This window comes from Sceloporus undulatus, chromosome 1 (genome assembly GCF_019175285.1).
Source record: "Sceloporus undulatus isolate JIND9_A2432 ecotype Alabama chromosome 1, SceUnd_v1.1, whole genome shotgun sequence".
Lineage (NCBI taxonomy): Eukaryota > Metazoa > Chordata > Lepidosauria > Squamata > Phrynosomatidae > Sceloporus > Sceloporus undulatus.
In genome coordinates, this window is record NC_056522.1 from 223732649 (window position 1) to 223750620 (window position 17972).

A 17972-nucleotide genomic window follows, 5' to 3' on the forward strand; every position below is an offset into this window, starting at 1 on the left:
CAACCCTAACTGTATACCAAGCAGTGTGGTGAAATCACAACCTGGAAATGCAATAGTCTTCAGGACACAGTCCATGTTGATTATAATTACAGTATTCTAAAATAAATATAAGAAACCAACAAATTCTGTTTCCAGCATTCATCCACACAGGCAACAACAAGCTTACATTACATTAGGGTAATATGAAGGATGTGAGGTTGCCTCCAGTACAATAACCTACATTTCCTATGCTTTGTGAACTGGGAAATCATTAACCCGAGTTAAATGTCTGGGCTCTGCTACTAACTTTAGACTCCTTTAGAAATAGGGTAGTATATTATAATGGTTTGGAGTGTTGGACTGGGTGTCTAGGAAAGCAGGGTTAAATTTCCTACTCAGTCATGGAGATTCCTTGGGAAATCTTGGGCAAGTTACACATTCTCAGCCTTAGAGGAAGGCAGTGGCAAACCTGAGTTATATCTTGGATGACATTTCTAGGATAAGTGATTTGCAAAGAGGACAGCATCATGCACAATCCTTCCCCCTCCCATTAGTGGTCTTGGTCATAGAGCCATCAGGAATATGAGTGACAAGTCCTACATCCGTACTTCAACACTTCTTCAAAACATTTTTACACCAGGTAGTACATTTCTTTTTAAGAGACAAAGTGATGAACATGTTTTCTTGGAAGCATTTCCTGTTGATTCCCTCCACTTACTTCTAAGTAAATGAACTGAGGACTGTGGATGTTTTGCATTATACTGTATATTGATCAGAAGGGGAGCTATCTTGAAGGCAACATTGCAAGACATTTTGTGAATGGCATTATTATAAAATAAAGATTGATATTATGAGTGCTAATTATTTGGCTGTTCCTCAGAGAACTTCTGCTCTTGAAGGAAATGTCAACTAATATGAATATGCAAACATCACACCCACCTACACATATGCTGTTGCTCAGATATTCCTGGCAGTACCAGTGCTGTCAATCCCAAATGTTCAAAAATTTGAGTTAAAATTGCAAGGTAAACTTTTAATACATAAATTTCAGTGATATCATTTGATCATTTTTTCACTTATCTTACTTATCTGTCTTTGGAAAACAATATAGGATAGGCCTATACATAGTTATTGTGCCTCTGCTGGTTGAAGGTGCTTTGTTTCAGTGCAGGCTTTGGGCTTAAATCCAATATTTAGTTGCACTGAATCACTAGGAACTTGATAATTCTATGCTTATGTAACTTCCATTGAGTCAAATGATTTGTACTGGTTAGGATTAAAATTGGCCTTTATCAGTGGATCAGGGAGAGATAAGATTTTCTGTAGTGTCCTTCCCTGTACAAATCTCTGTGCCACATTTGTTCCAAGAAATTCCTCAACCCTCAGGAGTAGATTTGGAGGTGGAGGTTTCAAGGTATATGGGGACTGACAAGCTTTCTGTCACTGATGGGACACCAACAGGATACAACAAATAAAGCATTCTTATTTTAATAAGCCTCACATGGTAGTTTTGTTAGTCTTGTTTGATTTTTTATTTTGCTTTAAGATGAGAATATGAATGCTTTTAAATAATATTGTAGTTTTTAGGTCTGGATGAGTTTGTTGCTTTTCCACCTTTGTAAAAATCCTAATTAATTACAGTACATGATGAGAAGCTGAAAAGCCCATGCATCTGAATCTGTTTTTAAATCACAAAAATTGACATCCTGGTGTTTTCTAGTAGTTCCTTTCCATCGTAGCCTCAAGAAGACACTCTCTGTGTTCTCTGAGCTTAAACCTTCTGGTTGCATACATAGGACATTCTTCTTTCCTAGTGGCTTTCTTAAAGGCCATTGCCATTCTTTGGACTGAAAAGGTTTTATCAGCTAGTTAGCAATGTCGGTGAATCTTGGGAAGGAGACTCAAGCTTGGAATTAACAGACTAACTAATTTGTGGTTGACTAATGTATTACAAGAAAATGATTCCTGATTTAATCCCCAGCATGTCCAGCTAGGGCTATGAAAGTATCCTGCCTGAAATCCTGAAGAGCTTCTACCAGTCAATGTTGACATTAATGAACTAGATGGACTAATGGTCTGGCCTAGTATAAAGTAGCTCCCCGTGTTTCTATGAGGCAAGCTCAAACCTTTTCCAGTGTTTGGGCCCACTTGGCAATGGATGCAGAGCTTATTACTTTCCCATCAAGCTTTTCCCATGCAAACTTACTCTTGTGAAGGTGACTGGAGGACAAATGTAACAGAAGAAAGGGAAAGCCAGTGATCCTTGTAAGTTCTAGTATTGAGCATGACCTAGTATTTCTCTTGCCAGCTCTAGTACAGAGCATGTTATAACTGGCATGCATAAGTTATGATGAAAGTCACCATATCCTTGATGCATAGATTTAAGATTTACATTTTTAAAATACTCAGAATAACCTTAGATTGTGCCTCTTATATGTCATGAATATTTGTCCCCTCTGTTGATTACAAAAATCTTTTTCATCTGTGTTTTTAAGAGTGCTCAGCATTAAAGGACAAAGCCTGCAAGACTCCTGCTGTTGTCAGTGGGTCCTCAGTGAACCAATGTGTGCAGTGCTGTGGGTGTTCAACTAGGACACAGCAAGATGAGGGTTTGAATCCTTGTTGACCTATAGAAACCTACTAGGTGACCTTGGGCAAATCACATTCTCTCGGATAAAAGGAAGGAAATGGCATGCCTCCTTTGAATAAATGCTATGAAGAAACCCCTTTGATAGGATTACCATAGGTCAGAGTCACTCTCTACTTGTGTTAAATGGGATCTCAGAGGACTAGTCCTTTGATAAGGTGGGATCCTAAGGCCAAATATGGCCCTGTGGGAATATCAGTCAGGTCTCTGTACCTTTTCCCTATGTCACTATCATTTTCTAATTTTTGTACTGTTTTCCCCCAGTTCTAAATGGATGAAATGCCACTCCCAAGGCTTAGATACTTGCAATAAATGATTTACTGCCAATTTGAATGCAGCCCTTCTCTGATCTTGAATTTGCCCCTCTTGCTCTTTCTTGCTGTGGTGCCTCATTCTTGCTGTAGTGGGTGGTTATATAAGAGAGGTGTGGCTGTCAGTGGCTGTGATCTTACATGAAGACCCTGTAGTAATTCTGTGCCCACTTCATGGGCCAGAAGGAGCTATTTTCTAGCCTTTTGTGTTTTGTATAAAATCTGCCTCACTGCACAGCTGTAAAGCCCTGGGAAAGGCTCCCATTACTACTACTAATGCTTACCAGTGATGTTGTGAGAGGTGAAGGTAAGTCAGACAACAAAGAGTTGGCTTATCTTCGCTCAGAGGTGGAAACAAATGGAATTATGGGTCACAGAGGAAGAACACACTCCTATTCCTTCCCCTTGGAAATGCATTAATTGAACTCACTCTCCCCTTCCTCCTTCCCACACTGCTGAGTGGATCAGACTTTCTGCAAAGGGCTATAGAAGAGCACCTGGAGCTGTACCCAAAAAGAGATATGTACTGTACAAGCAAAAGCCACAACAACTTGCACACATTTCACTACCACAACTCTGACCAGTAAGCCAGCCACCTTTCATTTCCACATCCCAAGTGTTATTTTACCCAGAGATGACACTGGAGGGTACTCTTATTTCTCAATATGCTCTGCTGATCAGAGCAAGAATAGCTGTGTTTATCTTTTGGTAACGTTGCGGGGATAAGACGTTGATAGATGTCACTAGCAGTTCCTTCTGTTTTCCTAAAGATGAAAATATTACTGATATAAACCTAGATGAAAAATTGGGGGGGGGGTTGAATGTAGAGGAACATTCATGAATATGAGGGGAGTTGATACTATTGCAGAAAAAGTGTAGTGTGATCTAATTAAGGTAACTTGTCATTTACTTCAGACATCAATAAAAAGTATAGTAATAACTCACATCCCATAGTTCACATTGTTGTTGTTGTTGCTGCTGCTGCTGTTGTTATCTGAATCCCATCTTTCTCCCAATAATGAGAATTACTCATGTATAAGTCTAGAAATTTTAGTCAAAAATTGACCCCAAAAACCTAGGTCGACTTATCCACGGGTCAATGTAAATGCTATACTTTAACGCTTATTAAAAAGAGAACCATCCCCTAGTGATAGGCTAGAGTGCATTCTATTCTAGAAGCACTGACCTCCCTGTACTTTCTCTCTTCCATCCAACCTTTAGTGTGAGCCCAAACAATTATGCCTCCCAGAATTTTGTAAGTTCTTAGGCATTATTTTCTTTTGCTTCATCATTTAGATCCCCGGCCCTAAGCTTAACCCTCAATTTATCCAAGGGTCATATCAAAATTCATAATTGTGCCCTCCAAACCTGCCCTTGACTTATACATGAGGTCAGCTTATAGTCAAATATATATGGTATTAGAGCAGGGGTGGACAATTTAAGTCTCTCCAAATATTATTGGACTCCACTTCCTAGCATCCCTTATAATTAGCTATGCTGGTTAGAGGTAGTGGGAATTGATGCCCAATAATATTTGGATGGCCACAAGTCCCCAACCCCAGGTCAGAATGTATCTGCACTAAACAGTTATACCAGTTTGATACCACTTGAACAGCCACAGCTCCAACCTACATAATCTTGGAATATGTAGTTTGGTGAAGTGCTTGTAGAATTTAAACCTTACATCTTGCCTTACGATTTATAGGGAACCAATGGATGTTTTTATCATATGAGCCAGCAACAATAACCTTAAATAAATAGCAATGTAATTAATGATTATTAATGTAATTAATAAAGTGTGATGTGTTGGTTGAATGGTTAAAGATGTCAATTCTGATGATCATAAACTCAAATGCTAGCAGTTTGAGGCGTAGGTGCTGCATGTTTAGGGTTGCCATATCCCACCGGGGGGTGGGACTTGCCCGCCCCGGTTTGGCCCCGCCCCCGGGATCCCTCCGCGACGGACGCCAGGCAGGGAAAGGGTCTCGCCTCGGCGAGGCCCTTTTCCACCGCCTTTTCGCCTCCTCCGCCAGCCAGGGAGGCGGCCTGGCAGTGGGAAAGGGTCTCGCCTCGGCGGGGCCCTTTTCTGCTGCCTTTCCGCCTCCTCCGCCGGCCAGGGAGGCAGCCTGGCAACGGGAAAGAGCCTTTCCTCTTCTTTCTCCTCCTCCTCTTCTTCTGCCTCCTCTCCTCCTCCTCTTCTTCTGCCTCCTCTCCTCCTCCTCTTCTTCCTCCTCTTCTTCATCTTCTTCCTCCTCCTCTTCTTCTTCTTCCTCCTGTCCTCCTCCTCCTCCCCCTTCTTCTTTCTCTCTCCTCCTCCTCTTCTTCTCCCCACCTCTTCTTCTCCACCTTACATCCTTCCCCTCTTCTCCCCTTTTTCTTCCTCTCTTTCCTCTTCTTCCTCCTCCTCCTTTTCCCCTCTTCCTCCTCCTCTTCCTCCTCCTTTTCTTCTTCTCCTCTTCCTCCTCCTCTGCTTCTTCCACTCTTTTTCCTCTTCTGGTTTTTGGCCAGAAAGGGAAGCACATTTCTGCCATCTGTCTAGGTATAATGCCAAATGTCCTCCATTTTGATCATGGCTAAGAAACATGCATTTATATGAAATAAAAAAAAATCATCATTTTTTGGTGTGTCCTCCATTTTATAAAAGTGCCCTACATTTGAAAAATTTGTCCTCTATTTGTCCTACATTTGTCCCGGTTTGGAGGTCCTGACTTATGGCAACCGTATGCATTTTGGGGTGAGCTCCTGTCACTAGTCCCAGCCTCTGCCAACCTAGCAATTCGAAAGCATAATAATAAAAATAATAAAAATAATGATAATGGGATTTATTTATATCCCACCCAATCACTGAGAATCCGGGCAGCTTACAACAGTAATGATAATACAAAGCAATATCAATAAACAATAACAATAAACATAAAGTAATAAACAAGTGTAACATAGCAATACATAGCTGGGAATGGGAGCCCAAGACTTTATGGGCCCACGCTGAGTTGGTCTAGGGCTGGAGGAGAGGGCAGGATGTTAAAGGGGCCTCCCTCACTCAGTCCTCCATTCTCTTCCAGGAAAGCATGCAAATACAAGCAGATAAATAGTTACCATTTCAGTGGGAAGGTAACAGCGTTTGGTGCAGTTATGCTGGCCACATGACCACCCAAGTTGTCTTTGGGCTTAGTAACAGAGATGAGTACTATCTACTACAGTCAGTTACAACTAGACATTCATTTCAAGGGATTGCTTTTCCCTTTTTAATTAATGTCTATGGCCTTATAGATGTCATTGGAAGGACAAAATAAACCTAATGAAACACAGCTCTTTTTCTTTAGCAACAATTACAAACATATGTGTTCAGAAAAGGAAATTGCTACCAAGGGAGGGCAAAATGAGGACATTGATCCCAAGTGATCCACAGTAAGAATTCTGCTCCCTCAAATGAAATTTTCCTTCAGTACCCAAATTTCTAGCAATGCAGACTCTTAAAACTTGAGTTGGCCATTTGGAAAAACAGTATAGACATCTTAAGAAAAGAGGCAGGCAAAGTTACCAAGTGAACACAAATATAGCAATTATAAGAGTTCTTAATATGAATGACTTTCATTGTCTTCCTCTCTGCAGTGATAGAAATTTGGGGACTGAAGGAAAATTTCATCGGGGTAACCTTGTTCTTATTTCAGGGGCAATGCCCTCATTTTGCTCCCTCTATAGCTACATCACAATTTGCATAGCCTATCATATAATAATAATAATAATAATAATAATAATAATAATAATAATAATAATTTGTTTTATTTATATACCGCTATTCCAAAGATCATAGCAGTGAACAGCAAGTAAGCTAATTAGCAAGTAAGCTAATTTGCCCCCAACAGTCTGGGTACTCATTTTAGCAACCTCGGAAGGATGCAAACAAACATATGACATAAATATCACAAGAACCACACCAAAGTGTTCTGAACCAGTGTGTTACCTCCATGGATTACTTCTGTGGCTTTTTGGGAGGGTGATTTCAAAACAAAATGAATGTACACCTCTGCCTTGAAACAAATGTGTTTCATCTGAAATACATTTGTAGGCTCACGTATATAATGTGTCTCTGCAAATGCTAACCTATGGTAGATGTTTAAAGAGATCGGTTGTAGCTGCTTTGTAGGTATACTTATTACATTTTTTTACACTTGGATGCAGGCACATTAGTAAAGACAAACAGGCCTAACATGTCCAGTCAAGGTTTTTGCTGTGAAGCAGCACTATAGCTTATAGGACTCTGTTATGTTCTGATCTTGTTTTTGAATGCTTAAAAAAATTACACATTTTTGTTTGTATTCAGGAAGAGCACCTGTGGAATCCTGGAACATTTACAGGCATGTCCTTAAAAGCCCATTATTGTGATTAAGATTTAATCTCTTAAAGAGACATAAATTTTATAGACATAGCCTTAGGTGTCAAAATTGCCCACAGGTAGAAATAACTATAGTAGTTTACTGTGTTGTTGAGTTTTTAAAAAAAACATAGCACTGACAGAACTCTGAACAGTCCATGAATTATAATCTTCCAATTCCTTATTACTTTGCTATTAATAACACGCTAAACTTTGTAAAATGAAAAAAGGAGTCTGGGAATTTGCCAAAGTTGAAGATGTAAGCAATAAAAACAAAATTGCATTTTGCAAGTGGTAGTCACAAATCAACTTAATTTTATTTTATAGAGAGAAAGAAAAAATTCCAGAGAGTGGAGAAAAAGAGTAAGTAGAAATAAGTAGATGCATGTCACATATTTGTTTTGCCTTTACATCATATTTTGGCAATGCACAGTACTACTGGGTCCTACAGCCTATGAATCAGAGCAGATTTGGGGTGCTTTCTACACGTTCAATGGTGCAAATGGTGGTGTAGCAAAATGTTAAGGAGCAAGTGTTGTTGTGACAACAGCAGTGGACAAATTGTGATCCTAAAGATATTGGTGGATTGCTGCTTCTAGCAATGCTTACCATGGACTATGATGGAGATGATAGACATTGCAATGCAACAACATCTGTAGGATTGCACTTTGCTCACCCCTTCATTACAGTAATATAGTACAAGTGGTCCACCATATCCACAGATTTTCTTATCCATGGATTCAGCTATCTATGGTTTGAAAGTATTCCAAAAAGATATAAGAGCACAACCTGGAAAAGTAAATATCTATTTTCCTTGGTCTTTTAAAAAATGTGAATGGCATAATGTGTGGCTGTGGTTGATCCTTAATGTGTCATGTTTAATAATATCATCAGAAGTTTCCCCTTGTAACATCATCCAGCCCACCCTTTTGATATAAATAGGGATCAGATGATTGTGTCTTCCTGCATGGTAGGGGATAGGACTAGAGGGCCCTTGTGCTCTCTTCCAACTCTATAATCCTATGGTTAAATAATAATAATAATAATAATAATAATAATTTGTATTCCGCTTTTTCACAAAGGAAGCAAAGCGGATTCCCACAGTATAATTAAAACATCAAACAATTAAAAACTACAATTTAAAAATCCTAAAACCCCAACCCTTCTCCCAATCATAAAAATAGTGATCAACCCATAAAAAGAGATTAAACATCCAAATTTAAAACTGTTCAATAGGAATACACTAAAATTTTGGGCAGATTAGCGCAAGACATGAGGAGTCAATGGAGGGGATGGTATCAATCAATTTTGATATCGGAACAATAGAGGTATCATTAGAGGGGGGAGGCAAGTCTAATGGATCTAACCTAGTCTGGAAAGGCCTGCCAGAAGAGATCCGTCTTAATAGCCTTTTTAAAGGCTTTCAAGGTGGTAATATGGTGGATCTTGTCCGGCAGGTCGTTCCAGAGCCTGGGAGTGGCTGATGAGAAGGTCCTCTGGATCACTGCTGAAAGAAGTCTGGTCTTCTTAAGTTGTAGCAGATTCTTCCCAGAGGACCGAAATGTGTGGGGTGGATTGTATGGAAGCAGGCAATTTTGTGATTTTATGCCACAGTAATATATTACTGTGTAACTTGAACTGGTGTGCTATTGAGGTGGCTTATTCTGTCTGAAGGGCCTCAGTGGGACCTGTTTTATTCCTTTGGGGGTCATACCTACATTCAAGTTGCTGCAAGGGGCCAGTCTTTTGTTGTTATTGTCATCTTGCATTTTGCACTGTATTGTATTCCTGCTGCCAGGAGAGAGTTAGACATTGTCAGTTTTTGCTATTTATTGCTATTATGATTTGTTGTTATTTTTGTTATTGTTATTTGCTATGTATTCTGGGGATTAATTTTAAGTTGTATTGATTTGATATGTTAATTGTTATGCAATTTTATTGCTATTATTGTTATTTTCTATGCATTCTTCTTGCTATTTATTATTATTGTAAACTGTTATGTTATTTTTTTTTCTATTGTTATTGCGATGTATTTTTCTTACTGCTGTAATCCGCCTGGATTCTTCATGATTGGGTGGGCTATAAATAAATAATTTATTATATTATTATTATTAGAAAGAAATTGGTAGCAATTATATATGACACAAACAAAACCTACTTAATGTGGGAAACACCACAGCATGCATATGTTTTCAAGCGACATTATTAAAACTTCCTGCAATGCGGAGCAATTTTTTAGACTCAAAATTGTCTCACCTCTGAAGGGCTGATGCATGTAGGCCCCAACTGCTCCAGCCCTGTCCAAAACTGAAATCCTTCTCTTCTAATCTTCCCACAAGGCCTGCTAAAATTGAGAATTTCTGGGCTTATCTTTAAAAGAGGTGGAACACAACAAAAACCTATTTTAAAAAATCTTTGTGACATCCATGTTTTCAAAACAGTGCTGTCCAAAAACTTACATCTCAAAGATTTTAAGTTGCCACTGGCTTATAATAGGCTATGAGGAAAAGCTTTTCAGAACAGATACAATCTAGCCAAACCTTTGAAGCCTGTTTATTTTAATGGGATGTAAGTGCATGAGCTTTGGTATCCCCCATCTGAAATCGATGGCACCAACCTTTATTGGATCATGTTCAAAATCTGTATAAGGCAAAATGGATCTGCAGGAAAATTTGGTTCAGAAATATGAAAACAACTCTGACATGATGCAGCGAAAAAGGGGAAAGTATTGTTTGCCTCTGTGTTCTTTCCTTGCCTTCCTCAATGTTCCAAAAACCAAAACAAAATGAAAAAGCATTTTGTTTTCTATTTCCTCCCTCTCTTCTGAAGACAACTATTTTGTCTTTTTAATATTTCCTGTTCTGGATTTCACAGTACCTTCTGTCTCCTTTTCATTCCTGCTGTTTCTGTAATATGTTCACCTTCTGCTGTTGGTTTTTTAAAAACAATTTATATATTATTTTGTTATTTTTTTCATTATTTAATTTACAATCCTCTTTTTCCCCATTTCAATCTATAATCAATTTACCGTCTGTCGTGTTCCTTCATTCCAGCCCATCCGTGTATGTGTGCATGTGCATGTGCATACACACACACACACACACACACACACACACAGTATATATGTGAAACTGACATGCAATCAGTGTTCTCAACATTGCTTCTGTCCAAGTTCCATCAAGCCAGTTGGCATTCTTTACAGCCACCTTTTCCTACCAGTCCTGAAGGTTTCAGGAATAGATTTTTTTTACACTGTGGGATGTTTGCAAGTGATCTAGGGCAACACTGTGTGGAAAGATGAAAATAGTTCTGGAGAAATGTAGTCCTTAGGTATGATTCTTCTTTGGTAGCTTCCGTGCTGCTCATAATGTTGCACTGAATCCATGATTTAAAATATGAGTGAAGCTATCATTTCCATCCTTGGAAGAGAACTTTTTGTATGAAGACAAAAATGTCCTAGTTAGAAATTTAAACAAAATCAACAGTTCTCATAGCAGAATGAAACAAAACAGTGGCCAGAATCCTATATGGGACATAGGTATGTCTATGCACCATAGTTATGGGGATACACAATGAATCCAAGATAGACCCCTCAGTTCCCACTTACTGGGAAGCAGCTGCTATGATCAATGGGGATTGGGCTATTCCCCTTTCACATGGGAAGCAACTGATTGCTTTTTCCATCCCCTCCCTTGAGCTATCTCCAGTGTGAGGTAGTAACAGGACTCATGTCACAATTCCCCCTCATGCTGGAGATTCTTTATGTGAGGGGGGTGGGGGTGGGAATGTTAGTCAGCTGATTCCCAATTGACTAATGGGTGGTCAGACATCCATTGATTGCGACTTGGTAAGTGGGGATTGGGGGAATTTCATAGTCTCTAATCTAGGGGATACCTAGGAATTGTGAATACATAAATGTCACAAGTGCATAATTCTTGGTTACTCGTTTGTACCTGCCATAGAGGATTCTGACCAACATGTCTGTGTGGGGCACAAGGAATGCTGGTGGAAGTCAGAACCGATATATATTTATACATCATACAGTTTCAGAGGAAAAAAACAGAAGGTTTGCGTGGAGGGCTTTGCTTGTTTTTGGCTATGTGCTCCCCCTGATCACATAATCTAAGAGGGCAGGACTTCTGCTGATTCACTAACTTGCTTGGAGGCAGAGCGAGCAGTCAGTAGCTCTATATTACTCCAGCCATAGGCTCTTGAGCTCAGTTCTTGAGGTGGTACTCATATTCGTAGCATGAAAAGCTGAACGAGCAAGGCCAACAGACATTTTGCTGTGCTAATAGACAAGGCCAACAGAAATTTTGTGTGGGTGTTTTTTTTTTGGGGGGGGGAGATGAAGCCCAGAGCTCTGTTTCAGTGACTGCTTAAGACTACTAAATATGCAATGTGAGGGAGCTTCTTCAGTTACTTGCAACAGCTATGGTATGTTTGTGTTCTTGCCCGAGGCTGTGGGTAGCTACAGCTGCAGCAAGAGCAAGTTGGAGAGAAGGTCCACCAACTTGAGGCCCATGTATTTTTTGTTTTTTATTTATATTTATTTATTTTATTTATCTACTGTTTTTATTTTATTTTATTTATTTTATTTATCTACATGTATCTACTGTTCAGTATATTAAGGAAAATGAGGTTTTCTTGGACAGAACAGAACATACTACTGAATGAGAAACACACAGGGGAAATTTCTGAGGAGGAGATCAGTTCCTAAACACAGAAGACTGACATTTGAAGGAATGTGACACTTAGAAGTAGAAGAACCAGGATTCATTTTGTGAGAAACAGCAATAAGAACAATAGTGTCAGTCCTCAGAGAAAGTGCAGGTGATGTTGGAAGATTCAGCACAGGAAATGGCCCTTTCCAGTCCTCAAAGGAGACGTGGTGGTTTGCGGGTCTGACAAGATAACACAAAAAGTATGCTGTCTTCCTGAGGCAAAAATCCATGATTTATTAATCCCACTGACTGTTACTCTTTCCTCTGTCTGTTTTGGACCTATGAGGCTCTGGATTGGAAGCTGGAGAACCCTAATGCACAGGTTATCATTTCATAACTCCTCTCAGTTGAAGGGCATAGCCCAGGAAGGGAGAAAACAATAGTAGTTATAACATGTGGCTCCCCGGATGGTGTCACTGGGAATGATCTGGCTTCTTGGACCATGATCTACGATTTCAAGAAGATGAATTTCTGGCAAGGGATAGGTTGCACCTCACAGAAGTTGGCAGGAATGCTTTTGCTAGGTTCTCACAAACCTGCTCAGAAAGGCTTTAAACTGAATTATGTGGGGAAGATAGACAGTGTTCTTGAGAGCAGGTGTTCATCAAGTGTTGGAAATAATAGTCTGACCATTCCATAGAGAACAAGACAAATGCTATAAGAATCAATGGAAAGAGGAAGACTTTTTTTTAAGGCAGCTAGGGGGAATGGCCAATGGCCTTAGATGTATCTGCACTAATGCACAGAGCATGGGAAATAAACAAGATTAATTTAATGCAGCACAGCCAGACTTCCGGTGTGGGAGGCAACGGAGAAGGACGCGGGGGAGAGAATCTCTCCACCCTAACCTTCACAACAGCGGTTCTGGATGGAACGGGGCCACTATCTACCCGTCCATATTCTTCTTGGGATGGAAGAATAACCTGGCAACCCAAAGGGGGGTCCAAAGAAAGTCTAACAAGACAAGAACTTTGGCCGCAGGGTTGTGGTCTCCCGCTGTTGCATCCGCATTTTGCTACGGAGGTGCTGCCTTCCACGCTAAAAAGAGTTTCAACGATAAAGCTAAAGTAAGCGTTTATAATTTACATTTGGACTATCTACTTGAATATTCCTAAAGTATCCATGGTGAAAGAAATAGCCAACGAAAGAAATAAAAAGAATTACAGGACTTTACTTAAGTTTTGGTGAGGACCCCTTGTTTTCATCTGCTTCTAAGATTTCCGGTGCTGGAAACGCGAGAGTGGAAAGAGCAGCAGGGAAGCGCTGGACTACAAATCCCAGAAACCTTTGCGGACTGCATTGCCCTTAAGGGAGACTTGACTTAGAAAGAAATAGCCAACGAAAGAAATAAAAAGAAATACAGGACTTTACCTAAGTTTTGGTGAGGACTCCTTGTTTTCATCTGCTTCTAAGATTTATCATCTCTGATATTGGAAACACCAGAGTGGAAAGAGCAGCCTGGGAAGCGTTGGACTACAATTCCCAGAAGCCTTTGCGGACTGCATTGCCCTTAAGGGAGACTTAACTCAGAAAGAAATAGCCAACGAAAGAAATAAAAAGAATTACAGGACTTTATTTAAGTTTTGGTGAGGACCCCTTGTTTTCATCTGCTTCTAAGATTTATCATCTCTGATATTGGAAACACCAGAGTGGAAAGAGCAGCCTGGGAAGCGCTGGACTACAACTCCCAGAAGCCTTTGCGGACTGCAATGCCCTTAAGGGAGAACCAACTTGGAAAGAGAATTTGCGCATGCTCAGGGGAGTTTAAATCAGGGGTGAATGTTTGAGAAACTAAGCGGAGGCAGATAAAACAGATTGTGGAGAGGAGAGGGACGCGCAAGCGGCATTTGCAAGGCGTGGGCATAGTTGGGGTAAGCCAAAGTGAGAAGAAACTATTGGAAAGGACATTCACAAGGTTTAAGAGGAGAGGTTTGGGGAAGAGACTAAGAAAATTGGGCTGACCAGCATAAAGTTGATAAGACAACCATATAAAGAGCTAAAAGAAAAGTGTTTGGAGCTGTAGTGAGGGAAAAGACAAGGAAGAAGAGTGATATACATTGGGACATACTTTACCTTAATATATACTGTATAAGAAAACATATGGAAACAAGAGAATCAAAGAGAAGAAAAGAAAGAGTAAGAGATTGTTACCTTGTTTAAATTTATATGTATTTTTTTCTCTCCCCCTACATAATAGAACATTGAATAAGAATAACTATAATTGTGAGGTTTAGCTGATCCAAAATCTAAAAAACAATATCCCTTGACTACCTGATAGTCTGAATGAACTTATAGGTGTGTGTGGGTTCTTCCTTTCTTTTCCTTTTTCTCTCTCTCTTTCTTTCTTTTTTCTCTCTCTTCTCTTTTCCATTTCCCTTTCTCTCTCCTTTTATCTTTAAACTTTTCAATTTGACCTTTCTCCTTCCTTCAAAGTAATACTGTAGTTGTATAAAAATAATAATAGGTGTCAATGGTTTTTAAATAAGAGGAACTTAATTGGAAAAAATATAAATAGATAAAAATATTCTTGATCTATACATAATCCTGGTGTACAAAGAAAGGTGAAATGGCTGTGTAAGACATAAGAAAGTTGGTTATTATATAGAAGTATTTTCTTGTTTATTGGTTAATGAATGTTAATATATTTGTATATCCAATTGTTGCTGAGTTAATTTAACTGTAAACATTGAGCAGGAGGAACAGCAAATAAGAACAGAAAAAATGGCAAAAATAAGCAAAGGGTCAACACAATCTCAACTGCTGCTTACGACACAAAGAAGAGGATCTATGGAAGATCCCATTAAGATAATTGACCCAAACATTCGAATATTAGATGAAATAAGGAAACTACAACAAGAAATGAAGGAAGCAAGGATGGAAACTAAAGAGGACATTAGGACTGCATGTGCTGAACTAAGAGAGGAAATAAAGGACACTCGAGCGGAAATCAGAAAAGACGTTAAAAAAGAACTAGAAATCATAGGGAAAAAAATGGACAAGTTAACAACTGATCTCAATAAAACACAGAAAGAAGTTAAACAAATAAAAGAAAGAACTAATATACTAGAAAAGTCCTCCAAAGAATTAAACAAACAACAAGAAGAACAAAAACGCATGGAATGGAATAATGAATTAAGATACCGGGAAAAATGTATTAAATTAAGAGGACTAACAGAAAAAAGTAAAGAAGATTTGTACGAGAGACTTATTCCGGCTTTGGCAAGATACGTTGACATAACTCCGGAGGAAATGGAAATGGAAATAGACAAAATGTTTCGGATAAATTCTCCTCAAAATAAAGACAGAAACGTTTCAAGGGATGTTGCAATATGTTTTGCTAGAACTAAAGTAAGAGATAGATTTATTCAACAAAGCTATGAAAATAAGCTTTGGATAGAAGATATGGAGATAAAGATCTTTAAAGACATACCACCACAAATCATGATGAACAGACAGAAATATAAACCCTTGACACGTCTTTTGAAAAAATATTAATATTGATTTCAGATGGGATAGAATTGAAGGACTATCTTTTTTTTTACCAGCAAAGAAGATACAAAATAGATACGATAGATAAAGCCAATGAAATAGAGATGAAGTTAAGAAAAGAATACAAAGAGAATGGAGGAAAAAGAGATTACCCAACAAAGGAATGGAGAGCTAGTAAAAATAATGGTACAAACAAGGAAAAGACAGTTAAAGAATTAGAAAGATTTGATCCATTGGAAAGAACAGAAACAGAAACAGATCTTCTTAACTGGAACTAAGAATAAAAAAACTGAAAGTTTTCGATTTTTTTTCTTTCTTTCTTTCTCTCCTTACACTTAATTATAAGCTATATAGAAATTTACACAAAAAATAAATAAATAAAAAAGAAAACTTCTTTTTCACAAAAGGGGTGGAAGGGGTGGAACAACAAAAACAACAACAATAAAAAAACAAACATTTTATTAAACAATAAGCAAATAATCAAGCAAAATGTCAACTAAAATATTATCTTGGAACGTAAAAGGAATAAACTCCAAATATAAAAGGAATATAATCTTTCACCAACTAGAAAAAACAAAAAGTGACATTATATGCATTCAAGAAACCAAAATCAAAAAGGAAGAAGTAAAATATTTAAGAAACCCAAAATTAGGCGCATGCTATGCATCAACAGCAAATAAGAAGAAAAAAGGAGTAGCGCTTTATGTTAATAAGAAATACGAATCTAAAGAAATATTTTGTGACACTAATGGAACCTATATAGCAGTAGAAATAAGACTGAGGAATCTTATATTTTTAGCAATAGGAATCTATGCACCACATGAGAACAAAGAGATCTATTTCACCAATTTATATAAGAAGATCCAGGAACTTAAATATGATAACATCCTGCTATTGGGAGATTTTAACGCGGTTATAAATCCTAAAATTGATAGAAAAGCTAATACAGGAAGAAATATAAAAAAAACGCAAGGAAAACTACCAAAGATCTTCTTTCAAATGATGGACGAGGTAGGTTTAGTTGATGTGTGGAGGCATAAATATGGTCAAACAAGAGAATATACTTTCTTTTCGGAAGTGCACAATGCTTTCTCAAGAATAGACCTATTTTTAGCAACCAAAAATTTACTCCCGCTGATACAATCAATGGAAATTCTTACAAAGCCCATCTCTGATCACAATCCCATAGAAATAAAAATTCAAGAACGAAAAATAGATTTTTCTTGGAGATTGAACACTGATTTATTAAATAATGAAAAAAGTGATAACTAGAGTGAAAGAAGAATTAAAATGGTATTTTAAGGAAAATACATTAGACAATCTCCCAATGAAGACGATATGGGATGCAAGTAAAGCAGTGGTGAGGGGAATTTTAATTAAAATAAACATAGAACAAAGAAAGAAAAATAAACGGGAAGAATTAGAGTTACAAAGTAGACTTCAAAGAAAGGAAAGAGAATGGAAGGAGAAAGGAGATAAAAAACTGAAACTGGAAGTACAGATCTTACAGGAAAAAATTAAAGCAATGACAATTAAAGAGATCTCCGCAAAAATGAAAATGATAAGACAGAAGAATTTCGAAAGTGGAAACAAAGCAGGAAAACTATTGGCACAAAAAATAAAAAAGCATAAAGAGAAGAAAATAATTAATGAAATAAGATATAATGACAAATATTACACAACACAAAGTGAGATTATAGAAAAATTTGTAAAATATTATGAAGAGTTATATGATGACAAGATAGAAATAGAAAATAAAGAGAATAAAATTGAAGCATATTTGAAGAAGCATAATATTAAGTCAATTAAAGAGATACAAAAGCAGAATCTAAACAAAGAATTTTCCAGTAATGAAATAATTGAAGCCATTCAGAAACAGAAACTAGGAAAAGCACCAGGTCCTGATGGTTTATCATCATTATATTATAAAAAATTTAAAGAAGAACTTGTGGAACCACTTAAAAATACATTTAATGAAATTAAGACTTATGGTATACCAGATACATGGAAAGAAGCTTTAATAACAGTCATCCCTAAGGGAGAGAAAGATCTTGTTGAAATAAAAAATTATAGACCTATTTCATTAACAAATGTTGATTATAAAATTTTTACATCAATAGTGGCAGAATGTCTTAAGAAAATTTTGAACGATTATATACATCATGACCAAAATGGATTCCTGCCGAGAAGACAAGGCTACAGTAATATAAGGACACTTATTAACATTTTGGAATATTATGAACAACATAATGAAAAAAAAATTAGCTTGTATATCACTGGACGCGGAAAAAGCCTTTGATCGGGTGGATTGGGAATTTCTATTTCAAGTTATTCAAAAAATCAATATGGGTGAAGATTTCTTAAAGTGGATAGGTGCAATTTATAAAGACCAAAAAGCAAAATTATTAATCAATGAAGAGAAATCCAAATGTTTTAGTATTAAAAGG